Source organism: Macaca nemestrina (genome assembly GCF_043159975.1).
Source record: "Macaca nemestrina isolate mMacNem1 chromosome 8 unlocalized genomic scaffold, mMacNem.hap1 SUPER_8_unloc_4, whole genome shotgun sequence".
In the NCBI taxonomy this organism is placed as follows: domain Eukaryota; kingdom Metazoa; phylum Chordata; class Mammalia; order Primates; family Cercopithecidae; genus Macaca; species Macaca nemestrina.
In genome coordinates, this window is record NW_027257568.1 from 257465 (window position 1) to 278995 (window position 21531).

At 40.4% G+C, this 21531-nt stretch overlaps 1 pseudogene; it reads right to left on the reverse strand.

Moving 5' to 3' along the window:
• Window positions 1–6022: 6022 nt before the first annotated feature.
• On the reverse strand, window positions 6023–11764 carry LOC139361107 (zinc finger protein 705A-like; annotated as a pseudogene).
• Between the last annotated feature and the right edge of the window lie 9767 nt (window positions 11765–21531).

A 21531-nucleotide genomic window follows, 5' to 3' on the forward strand; every position in this document is an offset into this window, starting at 1 on the left:
GACATTCCAGGGTGCAGGCCTCTGCATCCCCCTCCATGCCCTCACCCCTGCCTGACACACCCTCACCCCTGTACTTGACCAACTCCTACCAACCCTTAAAGTCTCACCAAATTCAGTGGTGGCAGCCACACCCTAAGGTGGCTGACCACCCCCCAGTGACCTATGCCCTTGCATAATCTTCCTGACCTTGGGTACGAGCAAAACCGGTGACTGGCTTCTAACCCATAGAGCCTGGCGAAAGCAATGGGATGTCAATGTCACAGTGCATCACCTTCGCACACTAGAGAGAACGGTTCCACCTGCAGGCGCTGCAGGAGGGAGATGCTGTGCTGAGAAAGGACCTTTGGAGGGGCCCGTAGGCAAGGAAGCAAAAAGCTGGGCCCTTGCCAAGCGGGTCCGAGGAAATGAATTCGGCCAATAACCTCGGCGGACCTGGAAATGGATTCTGCCCTGATGTGGCCTCAGATGAGGATGCAGCCCAGCTGCTTAGCGTGAGATCCCAAGCACACAACCCGCTAAAATGTGCTCAACTCCTAGCTTGCCAAAATTGGCTTAAAGGTGTGTGTTGTTTTAAGCTTCTAAGTTTTTAGTTATTGCCTATGAAAGTGTTAAAATATGAGACAGTAACTTAAGTCCCCTCCCCATCACACATATTCTGCTTTCTGGCATTCATCACAATTATACTTATTGATTTAAAATCTCCCTCTTGACTGGGTGCAGTGGCTCAGGAGTTCCAGACCAGCCTGGCCAACATGGTGAAACCCCATCTCTACTAAAAATACAAAAATTTGCTAGATGTGGTGGTGCAATCCTGTAATCCCAGCTACTCGGAAGGCTGAGGCAGGAGAATTGCTTGAATCCAGGAGGCAGAGGTTGCAGTGAGCTGAGATTACACCATTGCACTCCAGCCTGAGTGACAAGAACAAAACTCTGTCTCAAAAAAAAAAAAAAAAAAAAAAATTGTCTCTTGCCACTAGCATGAAGGTTCCATGAGAAGAAAAATGGAAACTCTTGCTCATAACACTGCCCCAAATGCCCAGCACGGTGTAGCTCTAGGGCAGTTAGTCGATGGTGCATGCTGCTGGTTGGAGGGCCCAGCTGGTCCTCCCAGCTGCCTTCTCTTTGGTCACATTCCATTATAGAGAACAGAATAGTTTCTTGCCTTTCCAGAGTCCCTCTTAGTGGGGATTGGCCTAGTGACATTGTCCTGCCCCAGGAGACATAAGTGGAAGTTGGCTGAAAGGTTTCTAGCCTTGGTGTGCTGGGACAATTTGAACCAGGACATGACAGCTGACCGTCCATTGTGTGGGAATTCTGCAACTTGGTTGTTCAACACATTCAGTACTTAAAAATATTAAATAATATAAACTCGCAAATTAAAAAATGCATTAGACCAGATGCAGTGGCCCACGTCTAACACACTGGAAGCCTGGGGCAGGAAGATCACTTGAGCCCAGGAGTTCAAGACCAGCTTAGGCAAAAAAGGAAGACCCTGTCTCTACAAAAAAATTTTAAAATTAGCTAGGCATGGTGGTGTGTGCATGCAATCCTAGCCACTCAGGAGGCTGAGATGGGAGGATCGCTTGAGCCATCTGTTCAAGGCTCCAATGAGCTCTGATAGTGTCACTGCACTCCAGCCTGGGTGACAGAGCCAGACCCTGTCTCAGAAATAAATATATTTCATATATTAATAAATTTATAATAAATGTATATATACACATTTATGTATTATAATTATTATGTGTATAATACACATAATGTATTACACATTTATGTATATAATATAATTTATGTATTATAATAAAAGTATATATACACATTTATGTAATATAATTATATTTAGACATAAATATCTATTTCTTGTTTTATTTATTTATTTATTTATTTATTTTGAGATAGAGTTTAACCCTTGTCACCCAGGCTGGAGTGCAATGACACAATCTAGGCTCACCGCAACCTCCGCCTCCTGGGTTCAAGTGATTTTCCTGCTTCAGTCTCCTGAGTAGCTGGGATTACAGACACGCACCACCACGCCTGGCTAATTTTTGTATCTTTAGTAGAGATGGGGTTTCTCCATGTTGGTCAGGCTAGTCTCGAACTCCTGACCTCAGCTGATCTGCCCACCTCAGCCTCCCAAATTGCTGGGATTACAGGTGTAAGCCACTGTGCACAGCCTATATTATATATTTATATATTATAATTATGTATATTAATTTTATGTAATATATATAAATATAAATATAAAAACTTTCCTTGCCTTCTCTCGTTTCTACCTACAGTCAGTCCCATGACTTCAAATACTATCTACATGTAGTAATTTTAAATGTATAGTTTTTTTATATATATATATTTTTTTATGTTGTTGCTGTTGTTGTTGTTGTTGTTGTTGTTGAGACAGAGTCTCGCCCTGTCACCAAGCTGGAGTGCAATGGCGCAGTCTCAGCTCACTGCAACCTCTGACTCCCGGGTTCAAGCGATTCTCCTGCCTCAGCCTCCCAAGTAGCTGGGCTTATAAGCGCCCACCACCACGTCCAGCTAATTTTTGTATTTTTAGTAGAGACAGAGTTTTGCCATGTTGGTTAGGTTGGTTTTGAACTTCTGACCTTAACTGATCACCCACCTCTGCCTCCTAAAGCGCTGGGAATACAGGCGTGAGCCACCTTGGCCAAAATATTTTTCTGTTTCCAAACATTTTACATGAGAGGAAAGTGGAGAATAAATTATCTGACACTCTAATGTAAAAAAAAAATCTTTGTGCCTCTCTTCTTTTCATCTTTCCTAAGTGCACATATTACCAAAATGTCTTTAGGTTGAGGTCTCCCCGTGAAAACTTTACAGGGTGTTGTGTCCTCAGCCACCCTCCTGTCTTTTCCTAGTCCTGGCATTTTAGAACTGTCTGGGGATGACCCAGGATACCCACTGTGGCCATGTCTATTGGAGGGTCTAGTGAGTATCAGCCCCAGGGTCATCTCATCCCCAAGGACAGCCCGAGGTAGGGGGTAGAGTCTCTCATGGGAGCAGCTGGATGCTCTTGGCCTTAGAGGAATCTCCTGGTATAGTTTCATCTAAAATGGTGACCCCTTAGGGTTATTAAAATTTTAGGACATTAAAATGAATGGACAATACAACGTAATGTCATTAAAGCTAAGTTATTGAAACTGTTCCTCCAGCCGGAGCTTTTATTCCTCGGAGACACATTGACGATCCGCAAATGGGATGCTGATATTGAGAGGAAAAGGCAGAAATGATTTCTGCTTTCTAGATTGTCTCAGACTTGCGAAGAGAGAAAAATTGTCCCAAAGGACAAGGAAACCCACCCCAGAGAGGATGTGCAAGAACCTGAATATGAAAATGCACTTAAGGCACACAGGAGGACAAAGAGCAGTGCCAGTGCCTCCTAGGTGGTCACTGAGTCCTTTACTGAACAGGATGGCTGTCCCGAGGAATAGAATGGCCTGCCGTGACACTTAGAAAGGTCTGTGTTGGAGTCAGCAATGCCTCTCCCTGAGTTTGTTACCTTGATAAGGCTTGTCCGCTTATTTGAGTTTCAGTTTTTCATTGACTATAAGATACATGTTGTCAGTACAGCTTGAAAGATAAAGGTACTATTTCCAAAGTAGCAAGGTAAAATGACGTATATAATTTGCTAAAAATTCATATTTATTCCTTCCCCAGAGTGAGTGTAGTAGGTTTTAAAGGTCTGTTCTTTTTAAGGGTAATTTCAAATGGAATTGTAGGACTTAGCTTTGTCAATGCTACTGGTGAAATAAAAGTGTGACAGATAAATTGATGATTTACAAAGATTCACCAAAATGTCAGTTCCCCTCTTGTAGCATGGTGAAGAATTTATGACAGTGGACACATCTGTATCCTCTTATCTGGATATCTGAGGGATTTTTTGGTGTTGTTTTTTGTTTTCTTGGAGACACTGTGTTGCTCTGTAGCCCGGCTGGACTGCTGTGGCACCATCTCTGATTACTGCAACCTCTGCCTCCCGGGTTCAAGTGATTCTCCTGTGTCAGCCTCCCGAGTTACTGGGATTATAGGCACCCACCACCACACCCAGCTAATTTTTGTTTTTTTTAGTAAACACGGGGTTTTAGGCCTGGCACGGTGGCTCATGCCTGTAATCCCAGCACTTTGGGAGGCCAAGGTGGGCGGATCATGAGGTCAGGAGTTCCTGAGTTCCAGAGCAGCCTGGCTAACATGGTGAAAAACTGTCTCTACCACAAATACAAAAATTAGCTGAGCCTGGTGGCAGGCACCTGCAATCCCAGCTACTAGGGAGGCTGAGGCAAGAGAATTGCTTGAACCCGGGAGGTGGAGGTTGCAGTGAGCCAAGATCTTGCCACTGCACCCAAGCCCAAGCGACAATGCAAGACACCATCCTCACACTTGACGTAAACCCTGGCTGCAGAGTAAAATCAATCACTTGTGGAGATTTTTTAATATAATGATGTGTCAATTTCAACCATGGATAAGGCCATTTAGCCTTAGTAAGACCTATCGTGTTAAGATTGTGCCTGTTTTGCAAAATTTCATGTCATCATCCCACTTGTTATTCAGGAAACGTTTTCTCTTGAGTTTTAGGTTCAGTACTGAGGCTCCTTGATGGACAATACATTTTCCAATTCTGAGGACAAGGCAGAGGAAGCCCCCTCTGTGAGAACTTTCATTTTGCTTCTGGAAAAGTACATTGAATCAAATATAGGAAAGGCTTGCATGGTGGCTGACAGGTTCGCCTGCTTTATCATGCTGGTGTTTTATCTTCGGGACAGAAGTAAAAGGAACACAGCTATGTCTGCCTCTGTGTAATAACTCAGGACTTACCTGAGTAAACTCTGGGGTGTCATGAGATGAACTGCTACCTCCACTTAGAGAGGCTTCAGGGACAAAATTTCAAGAGATTTCTGAGGGATAGAAGAGCAGGGCTGCCTTATTCTCTGATCCCAGGTAACCACTCAGAGACAGAGGCAAGGGCTGGGGACACCCAAATGCATATACTAGGTGTCTTTGATACAGCCTCCATTTCCTTGCTAAATCTATGCAATGACACACTGAGAAATCTGGCGAGTGGGGCTGAAGGTCCCTGATGTGTCAGTTCCAGGGTTGGATGGAAACAAGTGGTTTCAGTGGACATTGAAGTAAAGGGAGGTGAGCTGTGAGGAAAGAGCCGTCGAAGACTGGGGAGACTCGGAAGTTGGGGTAGAATGTCGACCCATAAGCCAAGGAGTGCAGATGCACATCGATTTGTTAGGGCTGCATCAATGAAAGAAGGACTTCACCAACACACTAAGTTTTTTCAACAACCGATTGTATTCTTTCAATATTTGTAAGTATTGATCTTTTGGAAATGTTTAATGAGATTTCTTATATAATTCTGCATTCAATTTATGCCCAGGTCACTTTGCTATTATACATTTATGTGCTGCATTTTTATGAATAGACATTTTCTCAAATTTCTTAATTATTTTGCTAAACTATGTGTTAAGAGTTTTTTCTAGAGGTCCACCTTCTTGACTCACTTTTCTGATGAGAAATCTATCAGGTTTCTCCACAGTGATTTTCAAATTTGATAGCTCCTCAATGTGAGAAATTTAATGTCAACTAAGAAATGAATTACCACTAAAGAATCTTCTCCTTTCAAGATGCTAACCGTGTTTTGTCCAGTGTGAAATCTCACATGTGCAACAAGCGTTACTCTGTGAAGAAAGGATTTCTCATGATTTTTCAAGGCATAACTTCTCCAGTAAGAAGTGTTTGGTATTCCAAGAGAATTCATTGCCCTTGGAAAGACTTTCCCTTCTTATTTAGCTTATAAAGGATTTCCTTTCTTATTTTCCATTTTAGCAGCATTTTATCACTGGGTTTTCTTGTGAACATCAAGCCTAGTGCTTGGCTGAATGTTTATTCACAGAAAATTCCAATAAAGGGTTCATCCAAGTAAAGTTTTCTTAGGTTATTTGACAACAAATTGCACATAAAATCATTTTCACACTGAACACAGAGCTAGAGATTCTCTACCTGAAAGTCCCACACGTTTTAAATTATTAAAACTGTTGCTGAAGACTTTTAGTTTATCATGTTGACAGTTTCAGCTCTCTCGTGTCATTTATGATCAGATCACTAACACGTCTTTGGTACACACATGTCGTACAATTTCTCTTCCATATGAATTTATTGATGTGGACTGAAGAATAAAGGCAACTGAAGTTACGTCCATGTTGGGTATAGTAATTCTTCAAAATGTGGGTCCTTTGGCATGTTTAGATGTTACACTACAGCTGAAGTCTCTTCCATATTCCTTACGTTCATCATTCCTGACACCATGTCATCTAAAGTCAGAATATGTTCTGAAGACATTTATAAGTTTCTCTCCAGGGTAAATTTTCTGATGTTATTTAAGATTAGTACGTTGACTGAAGGCTTTCCCACATAAATGGCATTCATATGGCTTTTCTCCAGTGCATGTTCTCTCCTATCATCTAAGGTCAGAAGATAGACTAAAGGCTTTCCACACATAGAAGACAAGCATGTGGTTTCTCTTCCGTGTGAATTCTTGTGTGTCCTCTAAAGCCAGAGCTTTGACTAAAGACTTTCCCACTTTTATCACATTCATAACACTTTTATCCAAGGTGAGTTCTCTTATGTCTTCGAAGGTTAGAGGATTGAATAAAGCCTTTCCCACACTGATGACACTTCTACGGTCTCTCTCCCGTGTGAGTTTTCTCATGTCTTCTAAGGTGAGAACGCTGAGTGAAGGATTTTCCACATAGATGACATGCATATGGCCTGTCTCCAGTGTGAGTCATCTTGTGCCGTCTAAGGTGAAAGCAATTAGTATAGGCCTTTTCACATATATTACATTGATATGATTTACCTTTAGTATGAATTTGTTTATGTGGTTTAGGGGACAACTGATTACTAAGGGATTTTCCACACTGTTTGCTGACGTAGGGTTTCTTTCCACTCTGAGTTAACAAACACTGAGTCATTGTGGAACTGTGAGTGCAATCTTCTCCCAAATCATTACATTCAAAGGGATCCTCCAGAATGAGAGAGTTCTCCTTTAGAGACAAAGATTAAAAGCTCTTAATGATTTACCGACATACATCTATACATTCATTTCACCACCTTTGAATCCTAGACCAACCATTCAGTGGTAGAGCCCAGTTGAAATGTTTCCAATGTTACTTGTGTGAAAGGAAATTAAATTTTGGCACCCCAAACTCATTTAACCAAAGGGAAAAATCAAGCTGGGAACAGGGTCACACAAACCTGCCTCCCCCTTCTGGTTCCTAAATAATATGGCTACAAGATGAAAAGCTACATGCCTCCCCCATATTTTGCCCACAAGGAGATTCCTGATGAGCTGTTAAAATTACACCATGACAATGCAAACTGATAGCTTGTCTTTACAGGCGCAGTCATCCCCAGTTCACCAGACACAAATGCATATCCAATTGTTTCCCTGCCCCATTTTGCCTATGTTGTCTTATATAAAATGCAGCTTTCCTGCATTATTCCTCTGCCTCATTTGTTTATGTCATCTTATGAAAAAAAATCCAGATTCACTAAGCCAGAAAAATTCATGAATGACTATTTTTTTCTACCCAACTTTTACATGAAAATTGTGTACTTCTCAATATCCCACCCTTTCCCCCTTTAAATTTGGAGAAAATTATCTTTGGAGAAAGGTATACACCTGTTCCCCAGGTGCATGTCCTTAACTCTGGCAAATACATCTCCTAAAATGATTGAGACTTGTCTCGTCATTTTTCTCGATTGACACTTGCGTACACATTATCTTCTGCAGACACAGATATTTTCTCTTTTGTAAGATCCCAACTGCAGAGTTATTCCATTAATTGTGATGATATCAATATCTTTCAAAGTCTGAGCATGAGTAATGTGTATGCACTTGTTCTATTTTAAAGATCTCATGTTATGGTTTACAACACAGGTCACTTTATTCACTGAATTCAAAGTATCAAATTTTTTTTTTTTTTGCTTAGAAAGCACTTAGGGCCAGCCTAATTACACTCAGGTGACTGTGCGTCATTACTAACTTAACCCATTACCAGATCTTTAACTTAGATGACTGGTGTACAGAGCTATAAAACTCACCATTGTCATACCGGTGGATGCATCTTTTCTGATAGGATGCATGGTTATCGTGTGTTTTTTCTTAAGGGCACTTTCCTTGTCTGAAATAATTGAAAAATAAATTGTTACCTTGGTATTATGGTAATAAAATTGTTTGAAAAACCACAAGGCCTGTTTACTTTTTTTCAAAAATTGACACTTAGATGTGGCAAATGTGTCAAATGAAGAAAATACTTCAATAGAACAGAAGGTAAAGCGTCAGCAATTAAAAAGAGTCTTAAAATTAAAATGTGAAAAGATTTAAAATGGACATGAGATATCAGGCAGGTAAATAGAGGGATAGTCTTCACAGGGGTATCAGTAAAAGAGTCAGCATGTGACAGTTTAACCCCAACGAGTACATGAATTATCCTTTTCCTGAAAGTAAAAGAAAAGGCAAGAGGACACAAGAGTAGCATCTGACATATGAACAAAAATGATGATACCATCTAAGGAATTCTGCTCCAGTAGCTTAACCTACATTTTAGAAATTACCACTCATTTAATAAAACCTCTAATTAATATTTGACTGATATTATTCATTGACAAAGCACCTCCTCCTATTAGAGCACAGGACCCTGTTGCTTACCCAGATTCTGGCCTTGGAGAAATTCTCTTCCTTCCCGCCAGAGCTCTTTTCCTTCCTCCAGCTGCAAAGTTATATAGGATTTGCTTATCTGGTACCCTGTTAGTGGAAACAGTACATGTGTTTTGAGTTCACTGTCAATAAATGTGCATTATCACCAACTGTAAGGCAGGCTATCAAGGAAGAATAAAACAGTGAAGGTCAGCTCAGGCCACAAGACCTAGAACACAGAAAACTCCCCAGGATTTTTTTGACCCAACATGAGACTAGAAAATAAATCCAAATGAAAGGTCCATCAGGAAAAGGAAATTCAAAACAGTCAGGACCTATGAATGCTGAGTCCATGCCTAAGTTCCAAGACACAATGCAGAATACACAGTCTTTTCAGAAAGAGATTAATTAAACCTCTGCACAGTATGTTTATTATTATTCTCATGCAGAACAAAAAAAAAATTTGATTTACAAAAATAATTGATGTTCTATACAGAAAAGATATTGCTATTGTTTTCACTAATTGGTCTCAGCCTAAGCGTAGCGACTAAAGCAGAAGAGTTATTTAGAAAATATTAAATTTAATACATTGAAAATATTCATTAGGCCGGGCGCGGTGGCTCAAGCCTGTAATCCCAGCACTTTGGGAGACCGAGACGGGCGGATCACGAGGTCAGGAGATCGAGACCATCCTGGTTGACACGGTGAAACCCCGTCTCTACTAAAAAATACAAAAAAACTAGCTGGGCGAGGTGGCGGGCGCCTGTAGTCCCAGCTACTCGGGAGGCTGAGGCAGGAGAATGGCGTGAACCCGGGAGGCGGAGCTTGCAGTGAGCCAAGATCACGCCACTGCACTCCAGCCTGGGCGGCAGAGCGAGACTCTGTTTCAAAAAAAAAAAAAAAAAAAAAAAAAGAAAATATTCATTAAGTTCTCAGGTCTGTTCTGAGTATTAGACACTGAGTACCAAGGAAATCATGAAATCCTTGTCAAGATTACATTCTAATTGAGTGACAAACTAAATAAAACAAAATAAAATAAAATAAAATAAAGATATTTCTTTCAGACAGATTTAGAGAGCTCAAACTTTTTCAGATAAGATCTGTGAGAGAATCAGAGAAGAGATTAGAGTTAGATATGGGGAAGCTGTTCCAACACTTATTGAATGAATGAGTCAATGTGTGTCTACATACATACGTGAATGTTGAGGGACTCACCGAGGGACACCAGGTGACTGTTGTTTTCCAGCATTACATCTCTGTACAGCTTTCTCTTGGATGTGTCCATCATGGCCCACTCTTCCTGGGTGAAGTCAATAGCTACATCTTCAAAAGTCACTTTCTTCTAAAACATCACAGACACTTTAGTTTGGACAGAGAATCCCTTTTAACGTCCAGAGGAGGAAGGCTGAGATGACATAGGTAGGAGCTGGGTATGCAGAACACCCAGTGTTTTAGGTTCCAGCCAGTTCATTCTCAATACTAGGCTGGTATCTGCCTTTCCGATTCACTCACAGAGACGTGCCCACTCTTAATCCATTAAACTTTACTATGAAGAAATATCACATGAAGTGTGGCATAATATAGCCCAGATATTTTTCAGTAATGTGTTAATCACCTGTACATAACTGAGTATAAAATTTTCGCTTGAACCTTCATAAATAAAACAAATTTACCATGAATTTCAAGAAAATTACAGAGTAGTCACAAGGCAAATAACCATGATTTACTACTTTTTAAACATGACCGTGATTAAATAAATTATTTCTCTACATAAACCACAGGTTTCTCACCAATCAAATGGTTAAAAGACCTATTATGTGCTTTGAATAATCTAACGAAGTAATAGAAAACATGTTTCCTATCTAGCAAATATTTATTAAATACATGTCATTGGTCCCTCATTCATTAAAAAGTTAGAAAGTAATGAACCAGACTCCAGCATTCTTCAGAACTGAACAAGTTTTACGCAGAATATAGGATTCAATTTATACATAGAGTCACTCTAATGTTATGTAATTCAGGTGTTCATGACAAGGCTTGAAGACAGTCGAGCAGCACAAGACAAGACCGCTGAGGCTGCTATACTGAGGAAGTCTTAGTCTGATGATTCCTGTGATATGAAGCTTCCTGTTCTCAAGGCAATCCAAACATCAGTTATCACTGCCTCTCTTTTAACTTTACCTTGTCACTTGGCTTGTTCAAGGATAAAAAGGCCTCTTTACTGTTTTGCTTTTTTCTAACCAGCCCTTATGAAGCATTTCCACAGAACCCTAAATTGTACTCTATCTACTATATTCCTTCTCCTGAGTGTGCAACCATAATTAAGTAATTGTATTTCTTATATGTTACTTTCAGTTACCAGAAGGTGAAAAGGTTAATTATCAAAAGGTAAAATGAATGGGGATAAGAATAATAATGACTTCTTTAGTTGTCCTTTTGCAAAGTTTTTAAAAGCACAAATATATTTTATCAAACTCTCCTTTTTCCTCAGCACTGTGCAGCTCTTGCCCAAGGCCTATCACACGGGATTTATTGAACTCAGCTGCTAGAACATCAGCCTCATTATTGGGCTGTGATCTTCTGCTCTTCACGCATCTCTATTGCCTGCATTCATCACAATCCTAAGTCTATTTCAGCCAACGGTACAGTTAATGGGTCAATTATTTCCCTATGAGGTTATAGGATGGATAGAAGAAAAAGAAATACATAAATGAGACCTCTCATGTCTTTTTTTGTAAATAGCCTGAATAGGGGCTGGAATAAAGTAGTGTAATATTAGAAATTATATTGATAATTTAGGAATCTTTGACACATGATACCCAACCTAGAGTCCTGAGAAAACTTAATTGGAGGCCAGATACCTGAAAGTCTCCTGATTGCATTTGGAACACCCAGGCTGGATGGATTTTGCATCATGAAAACAAACAAACAAAAAGAATAAAAATGAAACACCCATGCAAACTGCAGAAAACTGCCCATTTGCCAGCAATATGGGTGTCATTTCAGCAGAAAGAGGCATCCCCTACTCACTAGTGAATGCATTGTCAAGAACTCAGTCTCTCTCTGTCTTCTTCTGGATTTCCACTTGCAGACACTTCAGGCACTAAAAAAAGCTGAGGTTGGAGAAAGAACACGTGAGACAGCAGCCTTGTACACAATTTTCAGACCAACCTGTGATGAAAAGCCAGACCTTCACTGAAGTGTGACATCACCTGCACCACAGCCTGACCAATAGACACAAACACACAGAGGCCTCTCCTCTTTCCCCAAGGTCAAAATTAGGAAGCCTATGACTATGGTTTCTGACAAAGAAGGAACACAGATATCTTGTGAACGAGAACATTAAAAGCACTGAGTTTTGTATGTTAATTGACACAAGTCCAGATATTCAATTCCCTCGCTGATTTTAAAATACAGGGATCCCTGACTCCGCCCACATGTGGAATATGATTTCCACCTGTAGATAAACACTGTGGGATTTCTCAGATTTTATTATCCCAGCTTTATGCCCTAGCAATGTTTCTCCAACACCAATCACAGCCTTCTGAAGCCTTACTCCACTTTTACTTTCTCTCAATTTCGACTTTTGTATTTCCCCTTGGAACTTGGAAATCAATCAAGAAAGAATCTGTTTTAGGGTCAAGTGCGGTTGCTCTTGCCTGTAATCCCAGCACTTTGGGAGGCCAAGGCAGGTGGATCACCTGAGGTCAGGAGTTCGAGACCAGCCTGGCCAAAATGGTGAAACCCCATTTCTACTACAAATACACAAATTAGCTGGGCATGGTGGTGCTTGCCTGTAATCCCAGCTACTCAGGAGGCTGAAGCAGGAGAATCGCTTGAACCCAGGAGGCAATTACAGTGAGCCGAGATCCTAACACTGCACTCCAGCCAGGGCGACAGAGCAAGACTCTGTATCAAAAAAAAAAAAAAAAAATCTGTTTTAGGATGGGGATAATGAATTCAGGAATTTATTTCACTTGGAGGGTCAACACTCCCATCCTGCTGATCTAGCCCTTAAAATCCCCTGCATCAGAAATTCGCAGCAGTACCCTGGGTCATGGTGTTTCTGTCCTGTGTATGCAGTCACAATCCTCTAAGATGCTCAGAAAATACAAAATGACTTAGGGCTGAGAGAAATGTAGCAGCTCAATCTGGTATTTTACTAAGGTGGTATCTAAAATTCTTGCAATCATGGTTTATATTAGTCTTTGTGAGTTGCAATATCTCTGATTATCATGATACATATTTGCTGAGAAATACTGATGTCCATGTGTATATTCATACATAGATATGTAGGTATATAGATGGATATGTTTATATGAATGCATGTGTTTGAGATGGGGGAAAACATGCATGTATTATTTCCCTGCTAAAAATAAAAAAAATAAATATATTTTATGTACAAATGATAATTATGTTTCATAAATAAAAAATTAACTGACCCATTTGTACATGAAGTCCAGGAAAAATAAAAAGGGTAACTTTGTATTAATTGTGATGTTGTGCTTACAGATATACATAAATTTCCTTATTTAACCCTTATAGTAACCCTGCTGATGATAGTTTATTTACCAGTTCAATAAATGATCAACAGAGTTTGAAAAATATGACAAAATTACAAAACTAGAAAATGACACAGCAATACTTTTAATTATATTCTGCCTTGTCACTGCCTCTTCTTGCTTTTTTACAAAATTACTCCCCTAACCAAGGTTCTCTATGATTCTGGGGACTCCAGGATTTAGACCCCAGTTCCCAAACTTCACTGTGTCTGTTTTTACTGCCACATTTTAATGCACATTTACAGACTTCAACAAGCACTTTTCAATATCAACTTTTTTCTTATTCCTTGGTCTATTTCCTACATCTGTTTATCAAGGCTTCAGTAACATATGACTCCATCTGCCTGTCCCTTCCATGAATGTACCTGACAGTACATGTATTATGTAGTCTATAATTCAAGCAGAACAGATATTCCTTCAAAAAAATAAGATATTAGAGAATGCCTACAAAGCTTCAGTGAAACCAGCTGTAACCCTTAATATTATTACCATGTAAACTCTTCCTCGAATATCAAAATAAGATTTGGACTTTAGAGAATATTTGTGTGTGATTATAACCCAAACATGAACTAAAAGTAATTTAAATGGTCGTATACAGACTGTGCCAGGGACAAACAAGGACAAATATTATAAGAAAATCAAAGCACACTTATTTCCTAAAGGACTCTTGTGTGGAATCTATAAAAACTATTTCAAGATATAGAGATTAAATATATTTCAAAACAGACACATACACAAGCAATCTTTAGGATAAATTTTTTAAAACTTATGTTATGGGTCTAAAATTTTCATTAATTCATGGAAAAAATGTATTGACAAACTTCTCACCAGAGCAGGAATAACAACTTACGTATTTGGTGACTTCAAGATGAGAGCCTGCACAGCTTAGTATCTCCCTCCAGATCCCTCTCTCTCTCTCTCTCTCTCTCTTTTTGTTTTTTGACAGAGTTTTGCTCTTGTTGCCCAGGCTGGAGTGCAATGGTGAAATCTCAGCTCACTGCAACATCCACCTCCCAGGTTCAAGCTATTCTCCTGCCTCAGCCTTCCAAGTAGCTGGGATGACAGGCATGCGCCATCACGCTTGGCTAATTTTGTATTTTCAGTCGAGACGGGGTTTCTCCAATTTGGTCAGGCTGGTCTGGAACTCCTGATCTCAGGTGATCCACCCGCCTCAGCCTCTCAAAGTGCTGGGATTACAGGCATGAGCCACAGCGCCGGCCCAGATCTCTTAAAAAGTCATGAGGAAGGAGCCATTCTGCATCCTCAATATTACCTTAATATTTTCAGGACACCCATAACAATTAAGAGGCTGACTTGTGACTTCCTAGCCCTTTCAGGGCTATTTAGGCCCACCTTAGTGAAGTATTAGGAATGCAGTATTAGGTCTCAAGCTCCTGGACACCAAAACCATGTTCTCCAACAGATCTTCAGTAAAAATAGCTGATGTCTATATTCTTTTGCCTGTCCTTTCCCTTCCTTTTAATTCAGAACTGCGGTCTCAAAAAGTGCTATTATTTAGTAGATTCTCTCAATTCTCAACACCAGCACTATACAGTGTTGAGTAACATCTCAGGTGCTAGGGAAACAGCAGCTGACATTCTAGTAATGCACAAATAGAAAAGCAAAGATCACCACAGAGTAAAAGAGAATAGATTTTTTAAAAGTATGAAACCAAAACGAATATATATCAGATTACACTATAAATGGAAAATCCTATTATCTTGACTGGATTGCAAGTCAAAACCTCTCATGGCTTCCAACATCCAATATATTCAAAGCAGTTCAGGAATGGTGAAAGTGGAATGGAATTTAAAATTATTCTAAGGTTGCATGTGTGAAAGCACCATGCCCTGAAACAAAATATTTATTTTTAAAGCGCATAATGAACACTTCATACAAAGTTTGTGTAACCAGAGAAAAAATCTCATATTTTTTAAAAAAGGAATATGCAACATATTTACATATAATAAAATAAAATTAAACTAAAATAACAGCAATGGAAGACACAATCTGACCTCTGAAAATCAAGGGAGAAATCTCTTTTAAATAAACTTGGCACAATTTTTAAAGTAAGTTATGAAAAATAATAATACCTGAATATAGTATGTAAAAGTACCAACACAATAAAGCTAAAACAATATCCGTGGAAAAATTATTTGCTGTACATTATTTTTAAAAAATGATCTAAGTACTTTCCTCAAGAAGGTAAATGAATGAAATTTAAAAATTGCCTGAGAAAATCTGTGAAAGGAAATGAATATAGAGAAGCAGAATATAATTTAACTATAAACCACACAAATAGAATTTAAAAATAAGGCCGGGCGCAGTGGCTCATACCTGTAATCCCAGCACTTTGGGAGGCGGAGGCAGGCGGATCACCTGAGGTCAGGAGTTTGAGACCAGCCTGACCAACATGGAGAAACCCTGTCTCTACTAAAAATAGAAAAAAAAAAAAAAAAAAAAAAAACAGGCGGGCGTGGTGGCACAAGCCTGTAATCCCAGCTACTAGGGAGGCTTAGGCAGGAGAATCGCTTGAACCTGGGAGGCGGAGGTTGCGGTGAGCTGAGATCATGCCATTGCACTCCAGCCTGGGCAACAAGAGCAAAACTCTGTCTCGAAGAAATAAAAAATAAAAATAAATTAAAAATAAGTGGCAGTCAACATGCCCCACATGATTTTCTGTGATGAAAGAAATGCTCTATATCTACATTGTCCAATGCAGTAACTACCACACATATGTAGTTACAGAATTTCTAGTTTGGCCACGAATTTGGCAATTACTACTAAGGATATGCCATTTAGTTATTTAATTATAATTAATTTACAGTTTATAGCCACATGTGACTAGTAGTTACTCTATTGGTCAATGCAGATCTAGAATCTTGGAGAAAGCAGTTAAAATAATGAGATACGGTCAAAACAAAAATGGAAAAGGCACACAAATAGTGAACACAGAATATGAGAATGTGAAGTAACAATTCACACAGTAAAATTTAATAATGAGATGCTGCCTTGATGGGACACATGTCTAATGATATTCAAGGCTTGTCTTGTTACAGGTAGAAGAGCAGGAGCAGGGCAGGAGAGGGCTCTTCCCCTATCCACTAGAAATGTCAGGTGATGGCCTGTTAATGATCACTTTGCCTCTCTAACAATGATAATTAGGCAGCACCAGAGACAGGCCATTTCCTGGTGGTCTACATGTTAATTAAATGCAGACCCCAGGAAGAAGCAACTTCTTGGGCATGCATGTTAAGAGACAAAAATGGCAAAGTATAATCTTCCGGGGACACACTCCACTGGAAAAGGAAAGAAAGCCTCAGACGGACACGCATATAACTCCCTAAACACACCGTGCATGCCAATTCCAAAGGGTAAGGAAAGCACTGTGCATGCCGGAAACTCTCCCTAAAGGAAGAATCGTGGGAAAGAGGCAAGCCCATCCCAGGATCAAGGTTAAAGGCCCTTCTCTTTTCTCTCTTGGACCTTCAGGCATCCACTTGGGTCTCTTCCAGGAGAATTTTCCTTTCCTTTCTGTTCTAAAGCCTTTTTAAATAAACTTCCACTCCTGCTCTGAAACTTAGTCTCTTTTTCCGCTGTATGCCCCTCAGTCGAATTCTTTCTTCTGAGGAGGTAAGGACTGAAGTTGCTTATGGATCCATGCAGATATGCTGCCAGTAACTCGAATCTCTTCTACTGGTAACAGTATCATTGTAAGGGAATGAGGCCAGTTCACATCTCAGTGCTCGGAGAACTCACCAAAAATAAAAAGTTGGAGGATGCTGTGAACTTATCTACTTTCCAAGGCAAGTCCCACAAGCAAGCAGCAAGACTCCCTTTCTCCAAGGTCTTAAACTCTTCTGATGCTCCTTCTCTGGGAAAACGCATCCTCTGGCTTCCCCTTATATAGGAAAAAACAATTAATAAACCTAATCAGCACTACATTCCAAGAGACATGCCCTGACTGCACAGATACTGAACCTAATCAAAACTGCATTCTGGAGACACACCCGGTTCAATTTGATTGGATTTTTGAGACAGCTACTGAAAACCCCACATAAAGTTGGAAACCAAAAAGTTAAGGCTATGTTGAAGGAAAAATAGGAAGATTCATTCCTTTTTTCATTCATAAGTACTTTTTTTTTTTTTTTTGAGATGGAGTCTTGCTCTGTTGCCCAGGCTAGAGCGCAGTGGTGAGATCTCAGCTCTCTGCAAGCTCCGCTTCCCGAGTTCACGCCATTCTCCCGCCTCAGCCTCCCGAGTAGCTGGGACTACAGGCGCCCGACACCACGTCCGGCTATTTTTTTGTATTTTTTTTTAGTAGAGACGGGGTTTCACCTGTGTTAGCCAGGGTGGTCTCAATCTCCTGACCTCATGATCCACCTACCTTGGCCTCCCAAAGTGCTGGGATTACAGGCGTGGGCCACCGCATCCGGCCTCACAAGTACTTTTGAGTGTATTATATGTACTAGAAAGCATTCGCAGTCATGGGGTACAGCAAGAAACCAGACAAACTAGAGTCTTATGGAGACTCTATATTCTAAAATTATTTGGAAGTAAACTGGACTTGAAAACAAATGGAAAGTGAATAGATATAAAAAGTTTCAATGCTCATGATGACGTAAAAAAATAAAATATATTGCAGAAATGAAGTCAAGAAGTGTTAGGGGTCATATGGTACTTCTAAGGCCGTTGGTATCCTCTGAAACTCAAGCAGGCTGAAGACATTTGCATAACTAAAAGGAAAGCAGATGCTAATAGAAGACAATGAAGAAAGGGCCTGAAACGCATTTCAGAGACCTTGGCTGGTGGCAGCCCCTCCCTTCAAAGGCCTGGAGGCCTATAAGGGAAGACTGGTTTTGTGGGCTGGGCCTAGGGCTGCACCACCCCGGGCAAGCGCAGGACAGTGCTCACAGCATTCTACCTCCCAACCACTCCAGCTACAGCCATGGCTAAAAAAGGCCCCAGACACAGTTTGGGTCACGGCTTTGAGGGTGCAAGCCTTAAGCCTTGGCAATTTCCATGGGATATTAAACCTGCAGTTGCACAAAGTACAGGAGTGCGCTGCTGATAAACACATACCCAAGACTGCGCAATTTACAAAAGAAAGAAGTTTATTTGGACTTACAGTTCCACATGGCTGGGGGGAGGCAGAAGGCGAAAGGCATGTCTTACATCACAGCAGGCAAGTGAGAGAATGACAGCCAAGCAAAACTGGTTTCGCCTTATCAAACCATCGGAACTCGTAAGACTTATTCACTACCACAAGAACGATATGGGAGAAACTGCCCCCATGATTCAATTATTTCCCACTGGGTCCCCCACAACATGTGGGAATTGTGGGAGTACAATTTGAGGTGAGATTTGGGCGGGGACACAGAGCCAAACCATATCAGAAGCCTTCACCTGGATTTCAAAAGATGTATGGAAAAGCCTGTATGTCCAGTAGAAGCCTGCTGGGGTGGAGACCTCATGCAAATGTCTACTACAGCAGTGCAGAGGGAGAATATGGGGTAGGAGCTCCCACAGAGTCCTCACTGGGGCACTGCCTAGTGGAGCTCTGAGAAGACGGCCACCATCCTCCAGACCCCAGAATGATAGATCCACTGACAGCTTTCACCCTGAGCCTGGAAAAGCTTCAGGCACTCAATGCTAGCCCTCGACAGCAGCCACGGGGACTGACCCTTGTATCCAAAAGAAAATACCATAAAGACACGTGCACTCATATATTTATTATAGCATTATTTGCAATAGCAAAGACATGAATATTTTCTCTATCATCGGATAGAGAAAATGTAGTATATATACACCATGGAATACTATGCAACCATTAAAAAAATTATGTCCTTTGCACCAACATGGATGCAGCTAGAGGCCATTATTCTAAAATAATGCAGGAAGAAAAAACCAAATATCATATGTTCTTAGTTATAAGTACGAACAAAGCGCTGATTATACATGGATGTAAAGATGGGAACAACGGATACTGGGGACTACAAGAAGGGGAAGGGAAGGTGGGGACCAAAACCTGAAAAACATATACACCATGAAATACTATGTTTTCTACCTGGGTTACAAGATCATTCATACTCCAAGCCTCAGCATCACACAATGTGCCAATGTAAAACCCTGCACGTGCGTTCACTGAATCTAAAATAAAAGTTGAAATTTTTTTTTTAAAGAGGTGAAGATGTGGGCCGGGCGCGGTGGCTCAAGCCTGTAATCCTAGCACTTTGGGAGGCCGAGGCGGGCGGATCACAAGGTCAGGAGATCGAGACCATCCTGCCTAACACGGTGAAACCCCGTCTCTACTAAAAATACAAAAAACTGGCCGGGCGAGGTGGCGGGCGCCTGTAGTCCCAGCTACTCAGGAGGCTGAGGCAGGAGAATGGCGTAAACCCGGGAGGCGGAGCTTGCAGTGAGCCGAGATCATGCCACTGCATTCCAGCCTGGGTGACAGAGCAAGACTCCGTCTCAAAAAATAAAAATAAATAAATAAATAAATAGGTGAAGATCTGAATAGACATTTCCCAGAAGAAGAGATACAAATGGCCGACAAATACATGACAAAATTCTTACCATCTCTAATTGTCAGGGGGATGCAAATAAAAACCACCATGAAATGTCACCTGACACCTCTTAGAATAGCTGTTATCGAAAAGATGAATAGTAAGTATTAGTGAGGATGTGGATAAAAGATAACCCTTGTATATTCGTGGTGGAAATACAAACTACTATGGCCATTTTGGATAATAGTATGAAGGTTTCTCCAAAAATTTTTAAATAAAACTACCTGCTGATGAGGCTGTTGAGATATAGGAACACTTTTACACTGTTGGTGGAATGTAAATTAGTTCAACCATTGTGGAAGACAGTATGGTGATTCGTCAAAGACCTAGAACCAGAACTATCACTTGACCCAGCAATCTCATTACTGTGTATATACCCAAACGAATATAAATCATTCTGTTATAAAGATACATGCACACACATGTTCATTGCAGCACTAGTCACAACAGCAAAGACATGAAATCAACCCAAATGTCCATCAATGATAGACTGGATAAAGAAAATGTGGCACATATACACCATGAAATACTATGTATGCAGCCATAAAAGGGAATGAGATCATGTCCTTTGCAGGGACATAGATGGAGCTGGAAGCCATTATCCTCAGCAAACTAACCCGGGAATAGAAAATCAAACAGTGCATGTTCTCACAAGTGGAGGCAGAACAATGAGAACACATGGATACTGAGAGGGGAAAAACACACACTGGGGAGGCAGGTGGAGGGAGAGTATCAGGATAAATGGTTAATACATATATGCATTGGAATATTATTCAGTGTTACATAATAATGAAACCCTGTCATTTGTGACAACATGGGTGGACTTTGAGGGCATTACGTTATATGAAATAGGCCAGCCACAGAATGACAATTACTATATGATTTCACTTGCATTTGAAATCTAAAATAGACAAACTCACAAAAGCAGAGAGTAGAATGGTGGCTGCCAGGGGCCGTGGTGCAGGGCAAATGGGTAGATGTGGTTAGAGCACAAAGTTTCAGATATACCATATAAGTAAGTTCTGGAGGTCCCCAGGCTCACTGAGATGCATACCTTAAACATGGACAGCTTTTTAAATGTAATCATAGCTCAACAAATTGGGTTAAAAAAAAAAAAGAGGGGGTTGGTTAAAAAATTTAAAAGGAGGGGTAGACGTTCCCTTGTTTTTCTCTCTTTGTTATTTTCTTTCCTGCTGCCTGGAATTAAAAAATGACAGGTGGGCATTTAGCAGCCAAACTGGAGCCTCTTCTAAAATGCAGCAGAACAGACAGCTGGAAGGGGCCTGCATCCCTAATGAATTTGGCAAACATCTGTACCAGCCATGATACGTGTAACTATAGATTTAAGTGAGAAAGAAATAAACTTCTGCCTTGTTTAAGCCACTTTGTTCAGACATTAATTTCATATGCGTATAGAGAATGTATGCTCCTGACGAGTAGGAAAAATGTTTATGCCATATGGTTCATAATGGGTGTTCAGCAATGTAGGGTGATGCTGATTATGATGACAATAGTGACAAACAGCATGAAATAATAAGTAATGAAAAAAATGGTTTAATAGTTGTATATGGTTACTTTCTTTAAAGATTCTGCTGCTAATATCATTCAATGTATTTGTATGCTGGTGGGAGTTTTATTAGATGTAGACTAAGAAAGTTGACATTATTTAATGAAAAAT